The sequence below is a fragment of the Pteropus vampyrus genome, unplaced genomic scaffold (genome assembly GCF_000151845.1).
Source record: "Pteropus vampyrus isolate Shadow unplaced genomic scaffold, Pvam_2.0 Scaffold139, whole genome shotgun sequence".
Lineage (NCBI taxonomy): Eukaryota > Metazoa > Chordata > Mammalia > Chiroptera > Pteropodidae > Pteropus > Pteropus vampyrus.
In genome coordinates, this window is record NW_011888920.1 from 706,672 (window position 1) to 723,785 (window position 17,114).

Sequence of the window (17,114 nt, forward strand, 5' to 3'; positions counted from 1 at the left end):
GAGACTTTCAAGGTGCTCTAACTTCATTCTGCTTCATCCAGTGACTGCCATGCTACTGTTTTTCACCATGGTGTGGGCTATTGATATTCAAAGCTACTGTGGAGCTAGAGAGGGCAAGATGCAATATGATAAATTAAACTTCACAAAGCTTGCTATTTTTACTAATATTTTGCTGTATTTCTTCAATACACTCTCTGGATTGTGGAAAGTCTTTTACTAATTTCCAGAGTTCTAAAAAAGTAGATCTTACAGTTTTTGCCAGTTTTCTCATTGTTTTAATGGAAGAGAATTTTTGAAGGTCCTTACTCTGCCATTTTTCTGATATCACTCCCATTAACTTTTTAACTTCTTCAAAAATATTATTCTGAGTTACAAACAACCATTTTACAAATGAACTTTAAATGCTTTATTTTGTTTATCTGGGGTATGTGTGTAAAAGTGTTCCTCTTTCATTGCTCAAAATAATATGGCACTGGGCTAGTTATAATCACAGAAATGTCCTCTTATACAATGTAATTAGGTTCTGCCACCTACAAACCTTCTTACTACCTTGCCATGTAGAGTCGTTATGAGGATAAAATATATATGATATTGTCTGGTACAGTATCTGGCATAGAGGAAATGCACAGTTAATGTTAGTTAAATCTAGATGTCCAGACCTGATGTTCAAATAAGGCCATCGTAGGTAGAGCGAGGACAGGAAAGTCTGTTCTCGAGGAAAGACTATAATCACCTTTATTGGGACATGTAAGTTCTCAAATGACCAGAATCTCATTGTCTCACTCATTGCTAAATCACAGTGCTTAATGCAGACACTGATACACAGTAAGTGCCCTATAAAATATTCAAATATCCTTTTTGTTTCTTAAACCTCTAGAAAACAAGATATCACAATCTCCATCAGTAATCATTTAGGCATCTAACAACCATGTTGGGAACTACTTCCCAACAGCTTCTCTAACTCCCTCTTGTTGCAGCTAGAAACCATTTCATCTCACTCGATTCTCAGTGCAGCATTTCAGTTCCCATTGTTCTTGAAAGGTGTGCTGCTTTTGGCTTAGCTGTTGTTAATTTTGAGTTTCTTTAATAATTAATATCAGATCTCACTCTAACCAAGTTGACAGACAGGCTCTCCTGTCTTTCCTCTTGCTTTTTAATTGGCATCTTGTGAGCTGTAAACTGCACAGTGCAAGTGAGTTAAATACCAGGCTTTGGCTGACATTTCCTTGTTGATACAATTCGGCAAACTCAGCCTCAGGAATGTTCCAGGAAGAACTACAGAAACACTACTTATTGAAGAGACAGAAATGTTCCCATAATTTTTTTGCCCTAATGTCTTTTCAGGTACACATTCAAAGGGCTAAAGTATAGATGAGGGTAGGAGACAGTGACTCCCAAGTGAAAAGATAGAGGTTTATTATTGACATTTTAAATGGTCAAGATCGTACATTTACAAGACAGGTCTGGCATAGCCCCTTCAGAGCTACAGCAAACAATGGTAAAAATCTACCAGTTTCAGCCAAATATTTATTTAATATTAATCTAAGTTCCTAGGCCAACCCTGCTACCTCCTAGAAGCAGAGTTAGATGAAGACCAAATGCACTGTGGGAAATTGTGACAATCATGTGAACAATGAAGTGCCATAGACATAGCCAAGAAGAACGCAGAATATTAGAAGCAGAGAAAAAAAAGGTTCAGAAGTAGAAATTTCTCATGTGTGCATGGGAATGTGTATATATATTACACCTAAATTTTATCAGCTGTATGCTGAAAGAACTGGGTGGCTGCTGAGAAGAAAATGGCAAAAGTTTAAAGTTGAGTAGATAAAGGATTTTTACAAAATCAGTTTAAATGTAATCTCATCTTCAATTTATGTATGTATGTATGTATGTATGTATATATGTATAGTTGGTATACAGTCTTATATTGGTTATGTTAGTTTCAGTTCTCACCTTCAATTTTTAAAAATATTTTAGGTGAGTATCCTAGTAAACATGACTTCTCAAAGTAGAAAGATAATGATTTTCATGTGGTCTGAGTTAAGGTAAATATCCACTAGCTACTTAGGCTACTGATTCACATTGTGCAGGGCCTGTCACATAAATATCTTTGAAATAAATGCTTTTGAGTGGCTAAACATATTGCACAACATATAAATTATTTCTGTGAGGCTTATCTATACAAAGGCTGAAAGGAATATGCTCCCACTGATTCCCCCAGAAAAAAGAGATTAAGTGAAAGTTTTACCTTAAAAATAAAAGAAAATCAATTGTCATATAGATGAAATATTAGAAGCAGAAAAACCTATAGTCCTTGTGAATTAGGAAAAACCTACTTTCCTATTCATACACTCACAGTTTATATTTTTTTCTTAGAAGCTGTCCTTGACATCTGCATCAGTAAATTTTGCTGTGAGACTACATGACTCTAAAATCTCAGCGGCTTTCAATTCTAAACATTCTTTTTCTCTCATGTTACATATTGGTGGCTGTGGATCCACAGGTCTTATTGGGGATCAAGGTAGAAGGAGCAGTCTCTATTGTGACAGAGGAAAACAGCTAGAGAGCTGGCAAGAACTGGTGCCTCTTGAAGCTTCTGCTCAGAAATGGCATATCACAATCACTTCCATTTGTTTGGTCAAAGTATGTCATGTGGCTAAGCCCAAAGTCAATGAAGAGGCAACATATACAGCTCCCGTGGTAGGCACAGTGAGTCCTAAGGCCAGAGCCAGGGGTTAGGATCACCAAATAAAACACCAGACTTTCAGTTAAATTTGAGTTTCAGTTAAAAAAAATAAGTTTTTGGTAAGTATGTCCCAAATATTGCATAGAGCATACTTACACTATAATATCATTTGTTATACATCTGAAATATAGGCAGTTGGTGTTTTTATTTGCTAAGTCTGATGACTTTAGCAAGGAAGAATAATTCTCCTACAGAGAAGGGGGTTGTGACTCTTTGGGAACAATAATATCATCTACCATTGCACTTCTGTATTGTGATACTTTTAATTAATTAATTGATCATTAATTATTAATCATAGCTCAGGGAGTCTGCTTGCTGATCTCTGCTCCATGAACTTTCTTTTGTACTAATCTAATCTAATCTAATCTAATCTAATCTAATGCCACCTGGTTTCATATTAATGATACAATTACAATGACCTTCAGGCCTCTATCCAAGAATTTAGCTCCCCTAGAAGTGTTTATACTAATTCTTACCCTGGTCCACAAATAAATCAGTCACTTGTGGATGCCAGGCAGCACACACCATATTCTGTGCCAAGACAGCTGGGTCTCGGTTCCCCCAAAGCTGTGGTACTTCTGAGGACCAGGCTGATGTTGGGCTCCAGAGGACAACGAAACTGTTCTCTCCTGGTTCTGTTATTGCAGCTGGCCCAGGACCATCTCTAAATATGCCCCAGGTTTCATGGCACCTTTCATGAGAACTTATTTGCCAGTTTCTGCCCTTTACCCTTCTACCTTTCATGTTTCAAACTCAGTCCCAGGGGCCTTGGGCTTACCCATCCGCAGAGGAGCTTTTGAACATTTTATATAGGCTGTCGTGCACACCTACAGTTTTCTTGCTCTGCCTATGTTTCCTGGACCCTAAAATGATAACACACTCCCTGCTTCCTCTTCTTTGTACACCTGTTGCTTGTGTTTGTTTTTCCATGCTTTCTTTGGCTTTCAGAAGCTTCTTTTCCTGGCATGTTTTATTCCACCCCTGACTTCGTAGGGGGCTTCGTGGTTGATTTCCCAATATTGATTCTATTTGTTCCTCAGTGAGGAGCAGTAATGTGATGGGGAAATTGACCTAAGAGTGATCCAGTCTATGCAGACTGTGGTGGGTTTATATCATCCCGTTCTGGGCAATGTGATACCCAAGAGTTTTGCTAGAAGCTACTGGGAAAGGTCTTTCTTGCTCTTAAGAGAGAATGATGGAAAGTTATTTCTCTTCACTTTGAACAGGGAAGCACATAGTATTAAATTCTGCAGCCAAGAATGGAGTCAGAGATAGGAAGAAGTTAACATTGTGGATAGTGGAGCAGAGGGACATCACTTAGCCTGTAGCTCAGTCAACTTTGAAGCCCACCCTACCTCCAGATTGCCTCGTCATCTAACAAGTGTGCTTGCTATTCAAGCCAATTTTGATTTTTCATTCCTTACACCTGAAGTCATCCTGACTAATACATTTCTAATCCTGTCTCATCTGCTACCAACTCTTATATATATGTCAGGATTGAATTTAAGTGTAATTTTCTTGGGATTGCCTGTGTCTGGGTTAGGGCCCTGTACTTCTGCCTTCATAGTCCTTAAGATACTGTTTTATTGCTTGTAACAGTCTGTGTCAGCTGTTAGAATATAATTACAAAAGGGCAGAAACTATTTCTGTCTTGTCCACTAGTATATCACTGTCACAATTCCAGCCACAGAATAGGTGCTTATTAAAAGCTTGCTGATAGAAAGGGCTCCAAGGGCTTGTTCTCTAATGTGCCAGTATCATATTTAGCCACTCAGGCTCAGCTTACCTTCACTGTCAGGTTCCTGCCTCCAGTTGGGTATGGCAATGTTGTTTGCTCTCTTTATTGAATCCATTTTGGTTTCTAGCTCCCATTGTAAGAAATTCCTCTCATCTTCAACTCCATGCACCCAGCTAGTCCTGCTAGGCTCCAAGGTTATTGACTTTCCTCACCTTCTAATTGTCCCTGTGACAGGTCAGTCTACTACCCTTTTTCTGTTTCAGCCTTCAACTGTGGCCTTTCCTCAGTTCCCATAAAAGGGCCAAGATGATTGTCAAGTTTCCTACTTCTGAGGTAATTGCAAAATGTGAAATAAATAACAAAATTTAAATGGGTGATTTATCTCTTCCTTTAAATCTAATGAAGGAGCAGTAAACTAATGGAGTCAACAAGGTACAGATCCCAGGGGCCTGGGAATTCTAGGAACATTTCATCAGGAATAGTAGCATTCTACTCATGTAGCCCAGATGGAAAGTTGAAGTCATATTGGAAAACAAAAATACAAAAAACAAAACCAGCAAGTTAGCTTGAATCTTTCTCACACGTGGAAATTAACAGGCGGCTGCACTGTGACAGACTGTCAGACAATCTTTGGTAATATGAGTAGTGTGAAAAACTGGTCTCCATTTTTCCTGAGCTCACTCTATGTTCACTGTAATGGAGTTATTAAAACGGTGTTGTGAGAATAAATATCAACTGGGTTCCACTTCTGTATTTATCTTAGAGAAAAATCATGAAAATATTTTTAATTCCTGTCAAGCATGGAGGCATAAGTAATAAGCAATATACAAGGCTTTATTTTCATGAGGAAAAACAAAGTTTTTTTTTTAATCATACATTCATTTAGGTCGATAATAATTCTTACCTCTGTCCAGTGCTTTCTATGTATCAGAGCTTAAATGAAAATTTACAGATTATAATGTAACTTTTCATTAGTGACTAAACAAAGATAGAGAGAATTTTACAATGAAGCCCCATAAATCCATCACTCAGCTTCAGCAATTAGCAATATACGGTCAGTCTTGCTTCATTGATATTACTCTCCTATTCCTCCCCTTCTCTTTTTTAATGATGTCAGTGAGAGAGGCACTATTGCCAACACAATTTAGAATAGGAAAATGAGGTTCTGAGAGACTGAAGGGTATCCTATTACAACAGGGAAAGCCCTGGCAAAGCCAGAACTTGAGCAAAGGTCTGAATTACATCAGAGTCACAGACTACACTGCTTCTCAGCAAAAGGTACTAGAAATGCATGTCAACCATGTGCCAATTTACCAATGTCTTGAATGAATCAATAAATCAATTAACTCGTATTTGTTGAGCTCTGATTTTATACCTACGCTGTGCTAGTTACAATAAGGGGGAAGTTTAAAAAGCAGATTCACTAGAAAGTGGGTCCCACAATGGCAGTAATTTTTAAACAGTTTTACTGAGATATGATTTAAATACCATAAAATTCGCCATTTTGACTGTATGATTTAATGAGTTTTAGTGTATTTACAGAGTTGTACTACCATCGATGTCAGTCATATTAGATTGTTTAAATCTGCTTTATTCCCAGGGCCTGGAAATAGTGCTTGGAATATTATGTGTTCAATGAATATTTGTGAATAAATGAATAAAAAGATTTAGGAACTTACTGTATAGTTGGTTAGACAAGATATATACACATGAACAGTTAGAAAATAAGATTGTTTATAGTGACATAACAAATTTATTCACTTATTTATTCATTCATTCATTCAGAAGGTACTTACTGAATATGTACCCTGTTCCAGGTGAAATTGCTGTTGAAAATTTCATTCTCATCCTGAAAATAAACTAACAAATTCAAAGATAGTGATTTGTGCACTTGTTATTATTGAATACACTCAATCTTTTAATATCTATGTAAGTAATGTCAGTATTGACCTTACAAAAATTTCTTCCTTTTGGCAAGAACCAATGAATGGAGAATACACATTTATAGCACATGGCCTGGCGTCCCTCCTCTACAGTAAGAGACACTAATGAAACACTATCTGCATCAAGAAGGCTTTTCTAGATGTTGGATTGATGTGGGAAAATGTTTCTAAAAACAGAAGTCATCATTTGAATTTTAGGGTCATGAGATATGAATTCTCAGGCATACCCAGAGCCTGAGTTTTCAAAATATAATTTTAACTTTGAAATAAAATATAAGAATTTTTAGTAAATAAACTTTGGAAGCATTTGAAGTTTTTAGAGTGAAGAGGAAGTATTTTTTAAACTGTATGATAATTTTAAAGACTATAAGCATATGCTAAAGTCAATTCTTTCCAAAAAAATATGAGTTAGTAAATAATGAGATCAGACTTTAAAACTTTATTGATCTGATCATTAAAAATCTGGAGGTATTCTAACTTTGTATTGTATCCCTTTATTGTGAAGTGAATAGGTGTGATACAAAACAGCTTTATTCAAAAGAAGCAGGAATAGAAAAAAAAAGAAACTGAACTTCTGATTTTATAAAGTTCAAAGCTCATTTAGATTAGACTTTGGGTAATGGTTTGTTTCTATATCCGCTGGAGAAGAACTAAGGTAAGCCTGCACTGTGTGCCTAATACCTAGACCTTTCAGAAAAATCTAACCATCAAATGCACTTTACTGTGGGCTTCTAAATGATAATTTATTACAGAAACTATTACAACCAACATTTTTAGATATTTCTGTTTCCAAAGAAGTAGCAAATGTCTCTACATTTTCTGTTTCCATAGGAGTCTATGAGTTTTAAATTGTCCAGAACCGTCTAAACCTTGAATTTCAGCAATAGAGCCCTATCTATGGCATAGAGCAGAGAAGTATGCTTACACTCAGTTGAAGAACTTTCACTCTATTTGTACAATTATGCATAGCAGCACATGCTCTGAAGGGCCACACCGATGGCAACACAAGGAAGCTGTGCTGTGGGCAATTGATTGTAAGCAATACCATCAGCCAGGAAAGGTCAGGTCCTTAGGGAAGTTTGAAATGATGCATTTTGAAATTGCTAGACTATGCATATCCTCTCATCCCAAGTGATTCCCTTCTAGTCCCGTGCACTTATTGATTTGGTATATCTTTGGGATATAGCCATATTTTTATTCTCAGTTTCTAAAGACTTGCCATGTAATTAAGGGATAATATAGAACATAATGAGACAAAGCACCAACTGAAGTCAGGCAGATCTGGATTTGAAATCTAGCTCCACAATTTACCAGCTTGGTAAATTGGAAGTTTTCAACCTGTGTTAAATAGAGATGATAACAGTATCTATACTCCAGGGTTCTTGAAAGCCATAAATAAGATAATAATTATGGTGCTAAGTGCATGGTCTGGCATAAGTAAGCACATAACAAATAAAGTCTGTTATTATATTATTAGTGAATTAGTGTCCTTCTTACAAAAATGAAGGATAAAATGGGATCCTCGATGTTCCAGTCAGCATCCAGGTGATGACAATTCCATTCAATTCATTCTTTTTTAACACAGAGTATAGTGCTTGAGAAGTGGATATGACAGTTTCTGAATTGAAAAAAAACACAAAATTTTATAAGAACAACATACCTGTATTTAGCAATATTACTAATCAGAATATAATTAAGTGGTCTAAAGCCTTGCCAGTCTGTGGACCAGTATCACCATCATCACCTGGAACTTTGTAAAAGATGAAGACTCTCATCTCCTACTCCAAGCCTTCTGAATGAGAGTCTGCATTTTAACAAGATTCCCATTTGAATGATAGATACATAGAAGTTTGAAAAGCAATGGTCTGAATACGTTATAAAGTTCTATGGTGGCTATTAGTTCTGGCAGGGGGATTGAGTCATGCCGATGAGGTTTAATTTTTGTTGGGTCTTAAAGGATGACAGATTTCAAAGAAGGACAAAAGGTACATTCTAGGATGATGAAATAGTACAGATAAAGGCATGAAGGTGTGAAATTTTATTTCTCCTTAAACATAATGTTTAGAGAGCAGCCATTATTAGCTTCATAAAATGGTCGTAGAGAATATGGAATAAAGTGGTAGGGAATGAGACTAAAAAGTTGTTGATTAACAAATGGTGACATGTCTTCAATGTCTTGCTATAGAGTATTGATATTCAACATAAAATGAGAACTCAGATATTTTGAGTCAGAGGAATGCCTTTAGATAGTGCTTGAGGAAGATTGGTGGGAGTCTAAAGTACAAGCAGAAGAGAAGCTGCCTAGGCAACTCTTATAAGAGCCCAATGAAAGAATGAGCCTACAATATAGGGACTTAATAAACAAGCGGGATCAAAAAACATTCTGTGTAGAAAACCTAGGAGTGTGTGAGTGGTACAGCAATGGAATCAAGGATAACATGTTTATAGCTGAGATGACGGGGTGGAAGACCAAAAGATCAACTGAGACTGGCTCAGCAGAGAAGGAGCAGGATTAGAAATATTTAGTTGTGAACATATTTGGTTTGAGGCAACCAAGGGACATCCATGTGGAGATGCATAAAAAGGCAGTTTGGGCTGAGAGGGAAGGGCAAGGCATTTCTATGTAGATGTAAGCTGAAATCATGGCAATGTATGAAATCAACCAAATAATGAGTACTGTGTAAGGCAGAAGAGAAACTAAGCATAAAATATTGGACATAATTTAGAACATGAGTGAAAAAAGAAATGCCACTATTCATTAACTGTAAAACACTCCTTATGGACACTTGGAACACACCTGCCCTGACTCTGAAATATTCCTTTTCCTTTTAAAAAATGCATTTGATATTAATGATAAGATGCTTCAAAATCTTCAGGATTTTTCTAGGCTCTGAACTTTGCTAGGAATGGCCTAAGCTCCACCCAGCTCTTCCTGGAAGGGGACAAAGGAAGCAACACAGTCAAAATAGCCACAGTAGTCTTTAATGGAAACCACTTTTTGCAACAATAGTAAACTACCCAGAGTCTTAGTACTTAATTAGCTATTTCTTTTGCTTTTTGTGTAGACTCTCATACTCCACTTTTGTCTCCTGAAAGCTTAAGCATGTAAATAATTTGTGTTAAATATGGTGACTTCCTGTTCATATGATGATTTCTCATCAATTTTTATGTACTTTATTTCTTAAAATAAATGTAAGAGAAGCATTGTTTTTACCCCCATTATGTAGGTACAGCAGCTGAGGCTCAGTGATTTTTTCCCCAAGGTCTCATAGTTAGTTAGAACATGGTCCAACTCAGGCGTTTAAATTCTAAATTCCATGCTGTTTTTCCACTTTGTGCTCTTGTCCTTAACTTGTTGCATCCATATATGCAAGCTCAGTGTCTTAGCTCATTTGAACTGCTGTAACGGAATTCCATAAACTGGGTGGCCAATGAACAGAGATTTGTTTCTCACAGTTCTGGAGGTGAGACACACAAGATCAAAGAACTGTCAGATTCAGAGTCTGGCAAAATCATGTTTCCTGGTTCATTCACAGACAGCCATCTGCTTGCTGTAACCTCACAAAAGTGGAAGGGGTGAAGGATCTCTATGGGGAGGGGTCTCAAAAAAGAGCACTGATCTCACTCATCAGTTAGTTATCTCCCAAAGGCTCCACCTCCTAACACCATCACTTGGTAACCAGATTTCAAAATATGAAATTTAAAGGCAAACATTTAGACCATAGCACTCAAAAGATTTCCATCATATCAAATTCAATGGTTTGGTCATCTTATCTGCTAGAAACTAAAAAATAAATATATTAATTTCCCCCCTGACTAAGGAAGAAGACTGTACATCTTCATTTAGATGCTACCACTGCTATTAAGACTACTCTTTCTCTTTGAAACTACATTAAGGGCATCCTCTATTGATTACCTTATGTGATCACCATATGCCAAATTGCTAATTGGAAGCAGCAGTGCATATAAAGTTATTTTTATCCCCAAACTATATTATACTAATAAATAAATAAAATCTTTGCTTAGTCAGGATGTCAGGTCAAGGCTTGCCTCTCATTAGAAACGGCGTTTGTCAACTAAGGAAGCTGTCTGCAGCCTTGGGCTTGTTTGAAGATCTAGGTCATGTTCAAATACCCTGGATGACAATGAGAATTGACGTGCCAATGGTAGAGTGGCCAAAAAATCTCTTAAGAAAAAAATTAATGTCTTGAGGGGTTATTCTGAGGCATACTATGAGACATGACTTAACCTTTACACATTTTTTTTTACTCAAAACAATTACTTTTTCCACATTTAACTTTTTGATGATTGTACTGAAAGAAATGACTGTGTACAAAGCTATATCTGCCTATATATTTTAAAAATGTAACACACATTTACATGTGGAAAGAATTTTATAGCAAGGTATGTAGTTTTATGTAGAATTACAATGTACTTTTTATACAGTGTTCCATAAGAAGTGATCTAGTGGTAGAGGTGAAACAGAACTATACAAATACATTTTAAATACTCATTATGGTTCAAGAACTAGTTTTAATATTTTATAAAACAATAACATTCTTTCTTCAAGTAAGAGTTCAGAATATCATCAAAGTATATTATTACATATGATTTTTGCAGCAACTCTGTAAGGAAAGTATTATTAGCCTTTCTCTGAAGTTAGGTTCAGAAATGAGTAACTCACTTAAGATCATAAAGCTCCAAAGTAAATGATAAAACCAGCTTAAGAACCACAGGCTCATAAATCCTCCCTCATAACCACTATTCCTGCTGCTTTGCTCAAGATTACACTGAACTAGCAGGAATCAGAACTGGCACTTGGGTTGGCTAACTCCCTTCCTAGAGCTTTTTTCTTTGTTTTATTCTGTTTTCATATAAGTAAAATAAAACTGGAGGTTAGTGTTAGCTTAGATTCCAGACACCTAAGCAAATATTTCCAAGCTTCCTTTCGCAAGTCACAGGCTGGAACTCCTGAAAATTCTGTCCTTAGGTCCTTTGGCAGCATGGAGTACTTCTCTTCCCCGAACTCAAAACATTACTAGACTTCCAGGATAAATATCATGACAAGGTCAAGCTCAAGTGACCCCAACAGACTCATGACAAAGGTGCTGAGGACAGCTGGGCATAGTTCAGTGAGTGGAAGCAAATAGGGAAAACCAGGACTGGGAGTAAAACAAACACCCTCTGGAGAAGAGACATCTGGCAAGAGGACCAGTGAAGCTAGTTAAATCCTCTCACTGTGCGGGTCTCGTTTAAATTGCAATGGCTAAACAGATATACAGAAAACAATGCTTGACTTGAATGGCCAACAATTAAGTCCACCCCCATAAATGGGTCAGATCAAGTCTGGCCATCAAGTGGTCACTCAAAGGAAGGAAGTGATGTGGCTGGAGAATCACAGGAAGTGGCCGGCCTCATGGCCTAGATACTAGCTTTGTGGTTACGGCCTTAGTTCTTAAACCTAATGTGTTTATATGAGTGATAAATTTTATATATACATCAAGTATTTATTTCAAATAAATGTATATTTATTACATTTTTCTGTTTATTCCTGTTTCTTCATTTTTGTAGAAATATATATTTCAAATATACACACATGCACACTCATCATATAGTCATGGAGTGGAAAAATTTAGAAACTAGCCCATTTCTCTCATTGTATTCACAAACAAACTAGATTCCAAAAAGGACAGTTAATTTGCCAAGGTCACACAGTTAGATTTAGATATTGCTAGAAGTATGGAGTTGAATTCCTTATATGTTCCTGAGCTCAGGCTATGGAATCAGGCAAAGCCTAGGACAGAATGCCAGCTCTATCAGTTATCTAATCTGGGCTACAGTTTTCTCATTTTTAAGATTAGAATAATAATCTGCACCTTAAGTGGAGTGTTATAAAGGTTAGGCGAGGTCGTTCACGGCAGGCATGCATCCCCATGCCTGGGACGTAGAGGCTGCTCAGTAAAGAGTCTTCTCTCACCTTTATTGTTCACAGCTATGCAATATGTATTTTCCTCTAAATTTAGTGATGACTTATTTTATTTAACATTTATGCCCACCTTATTTTAAGAATGATTTGCAGTAATTGCTTGATTGGATAGACATGGATTTTGAGTAACCCAGAGATGACAGTTATAGCCAGATGAACTCATGATTTGGGTGTGTCTACTTCACTTTTGGTCTTCCACCCTCCATGGGCTGTATTCTGTGGAAGGGTCTTGTATCATCTATGAATAAGCACTGCTTTTCTGAGTTCAGTTATACAAAGATCAGCATGGTAATGTGAAAAAAAAAAAAACCCTCAAAGAATGCAATTCTTATTTTTTAAAACCTGTTTTTAGAATTTTATTTTGCTTAACTCAGACCTCCCTATTATTCATCTCTACATTTCAAAGACTACTAATCATAAATAAATTTTTCACCTATTGTACAAGCTCCCAAAATTGCTAAGGGAAAAGGGATGGGTCTTTTTAAATCCAATTTTACCAGTACTCACCTAAGGAATTTTAAATCAGACAAATTTTCATAAAGAGAGGTGTGTATATTGTTTTTTGTTGCTTGTTTCGATCTGTTTTTCTGAAAAGAATGGTCATGAACGTGAGCACACTGATTGATTCTAGGCACAAATAACCGATCTCCCCAGGGTAAAATTAAAAAATGAGTGGATGATATAGAAAAATGAACAGATAAAACCAGACGGCCTTTGGTTTGAATTAATCTTTATACTCCACTTCTTAGCTGAAGACTCCTTCTACATCTTGCTTTTTCTTTTTGTCCCATCTTTCTGTCTTTTAGTTGACAACATACTTTTTTCTTTCTTTCTTTTTTTTTCTAAATTTTAGTCCTGACTATGTCAAGCATTGTGCTATTCACTGCAGTTATAGAAATAGATGTTCCAGCTTTTAAAGTATCAATAGACCAGCAGGGGAGAAAAAATACACACACACAACCATAAACCAGAGCGACGAATGCACTCTTGTCTCACAAAATGAACTCTTGAAATAATTTAGTCCCTCAGAATTTCTGGGAGGTAGAGACAATAATGACCAGTCAATGAGAATGTTCTTGTTCCCTTGGCAATTATGTTTCTCATAGAAATAAATAAATTGACATGTTGATTTCTAAGTAGGTCTCTTGGAGTTTGGTGATTCATTTCCCAAGATCCAGTTGCCACAGGGGGGAATGACAAAATCACAGGACTGAGTCTGCTATGCTGAGAATGGGCTCTGAATCCTCAGTGATTTTAATATGTAGCACCCACCTTAGGATTCAGCCTGGGGTGTTCTCCTCTTGTATCATATCCTGGAAGCTAGTGAAAAATAGGATAAGTAGTGTTGGTGGCTGTCAAGAATGTTTTGAGGTAAGCTTCTGGTTGGGGTAACATTTGGGCAGAAAAGGGAAGAAACCTTTCTTGAGTCTCTACTACATTGTTTCATGTGCTCAGCTTAGAGCAGCTTTTAATTGTCCCAGATCACGCATTTAATAAGGAAAGTATTTGAAATTTGAATCTAGATGTACATTCTGCTTTTTTTAAAGATTATTAGTTGATATATTAAGATCTCTAAAATTCTTTAGACTTTTTAGCATAGCATTTCCATATCTAAGTGTTCCCAGGAAATCAGAAATGTGAACAAAAGATATCAAGAATGTCTATTGGTATATTAATTATTTTTAATTTATAGTGATAAAACTCTAAAGTAATTATATTGAGAATCTTCATGTAGTAATTTCAAGTTTTCAAAGTGTTTTCATTGATGTTATTTTTAATCTCATTAAGTAGTCTGAGTTACCATTATTCTTCTTCACAGATGAGGAAACTGAGGCCCAAAGAAATTAAGAATAGTTTCACTGAGCCCACATAGTGAGATTTCAGATTTGAACTTTAGTGGTCTTTTCTCTCATGTTCCCTCCTGACCATTATGCCATCTTTCTCTTGAGAGCCCGTATGATTGGACAGTTAATTTAGAATCTCCTCAGTTCTCTCCTATGTAGCCTCCTTTTAGCCTGCCTTCTCCTTTTTTTGTTTCTAAAGAAATGTTTGAAGAATGATGCAAACTGTCCTCCCCATGCTTATGGGCATCCATTTATTTTCTCTATTGAAATATTGTTTTCCAATTCATAGGCCTATTTATAGACATATAGTAAATAGCACTGCCCTGGTTGTGGTCATCAAACCCTGATCTATTTATGAATCTCAGAGTGCAGTTTCTGAGACCTTGAACTGGGATCTTTAGAGTGGAAAGCCAACAAGCATAAATTGCAACGTTTTCTAATCTGAAAACTCCAGAGAGCTTAATTGATAGTTCGAGTTGCTTCTCTTTTTAATGCTTCCTTTATTTTATTGTTCTAAAATTAGTCTATTTTAAAAGTATTTAATATGGTCTAGAGCCAAGGCTTAATATCACTAGATAACTTTCAAACTAGTTGAATGATATCTAACAACTGTTCAGTTGTTCATAGGACCTAAGTGATTAGTAGTCTTTAAAAAGGCAAGTAATTACTAGGACTTAGAGCTTACTCCTCTTTCCAATTAGGAGATAAGGAAGCATGGCCCCAGACTTCTTCTCAATGATGGAAAATTAAGCTAACCTACTTGATTAATGTCAATGCTAGATCAAAATTTGAATCTGTGCCATACCATAGTATCTAAGTTTGCCTTGTGAAATATTAATTAAGCAATTATATTCTTCTGGCTTCAAACTCTGCACTAAAGTAGAGAGCAAATAAAGAGATGAGTTTTGCGGGGGAATGCAATGTAGTGTCTTTAATTTTTTCCTTTTCATTTCTTCTGGAGATCAAAATGTATGTGATGAAATGCATTATTGTAGATGGAATCAGTATGCTCAGCCATGTCGTTTTTGTGAAAAGCACAGTAAAAATGTGAAATATGAACTAGCCAGTGCGTTCCTGATAATATGGGCCTTCAAGCAAAAGAATCTGAGTTTTGGAAAGGACTGTGCGTTAGTCAGCTGAGGCTACTATAACAGAATACCATAGACTGGGTGGCTTAAACAATAGAAATTCATTTCTCACAGTTCTGGAGGCTGGAAAGTCCAAGACCAAGGTTTTGGCAGGGTTCGGTTCCTGGTGAGAACTCTATTTCTTGTTTGCAGATGGTTACTTTCTTACTTCAGCCTCACGTGGCCTTAGATCAGTGCATGCACAGGGAGAGGGAGAGAGGGAAGAAGGATGAGAGAGTGAAAGAGAAGAAAAGAGAGAACCTCTTCTTTTTATAAAGCCTTTAATCCCATCAAGAGGGCACCGCCCTCATAATGGAATCTAACCTTAATCACTTCCCAAAGGGCCCATTTCCAAATACCATCACGCTGGGGGATAGAACATGAACACGAGAATTTGGGGAGAGGCACAAACATTGAGTTTATAATAACTTGCATGGATTATCAAGAGCTAACCAGATTCTCAGGAGTTAGTAAATCCTAGGAAATATCAAAAGAAAGAAAGAATGCTTCACTTGAATGGAGATGAGGGCAGCATCTGCTCCTGCTTTTCTGTTAGCTGGGAGGAAATAGATAGCACTTGTTCTGCAAAAAAAGAATTATGCTTGCTGCACCTCTGCTTTCCAGCTCAGAGATTTGCTACCTGGAGCCAGCTGAGCCCTGTGGTCTTTAGCGCCTGTCAAAAGACGGTACCTAGATCCTGACAAAGGGGCAGAAAAGCAAGGGAAAGAAAAACAACCACACAGTGAATTGTCAAGAGTAAATTAAGATCTATTGTCAGTTCTAGAACTAATTCCTAGGTATCCTTTATCCTTAAGTAAATCCTAAATGATTTTCATTTGTATTCTGTGTAGCAACAGTCATTGTTCTATGATTATAGAAATTTGAAACAGCTCCCTAAAGTTTATTAGTTTAACTTAAAAAAAATTTAATCTTTTCTTTTTCTGAAAGCATCTTAATATAATCGTAGTTAGTTAAAACAGTTTGCACATTCTCTTACATGAAAGAAGCAAACAATAGCATTTATATTAGCAAAAGACATTTGAGCTATTTTTTTTAAAACATCTTATTTATGAAGAAAGGCATTGAGTATTGTCTCTAGTTAGATGATTCATGCTTTGATCAGGCTAAGTTCAAGGATATTATGCCTCCTGACAAATAAATCTGATTTTCTCCATCTTCCTCTAAAAGAGCTGAGGATTCAAATGTGCTTTCCTCAGATTTTCAGTGCTAATCAGAGTAAAGGCTGGAAAATAAGTGTTAATATTCATGTTCCAAGTACACCTCAGTAGATACTCTGCTTGTAAGCACAAGTTAAAAACCACAATTTCAAATGAACAAAGTATGTGGATATTGAGTATTTGCAGAGTGAAAGTATTCACTCAGCAGTGTAGGAAATCAGATCAGAGTGAAAGAGTGCAGAGCAAACTGTAATCCTTATGAAAGAAGATGCAATAGACTGAATGTTTGTGTCACCCACAAATTTGTATGTTTAAACCTAATTCCTAATTTAAGAATTTTTGGAGGTGTAGTCTTTTGGAGGTGATTAAGTTATGAGGGTAGAGTCCTCATGAATAAGATTAGTGTTCTCACGGAAGAGATTCGTAAGCTCTCATGCTTCTTCCACTATGTGAGGATACCGGGACAAAACAGCCATCTATGAACCAGGAATTGGGACACCAAATCTGCTGGCACCTTGATCTGGGACTTTCTAGCATATAGAACTGTGAGAA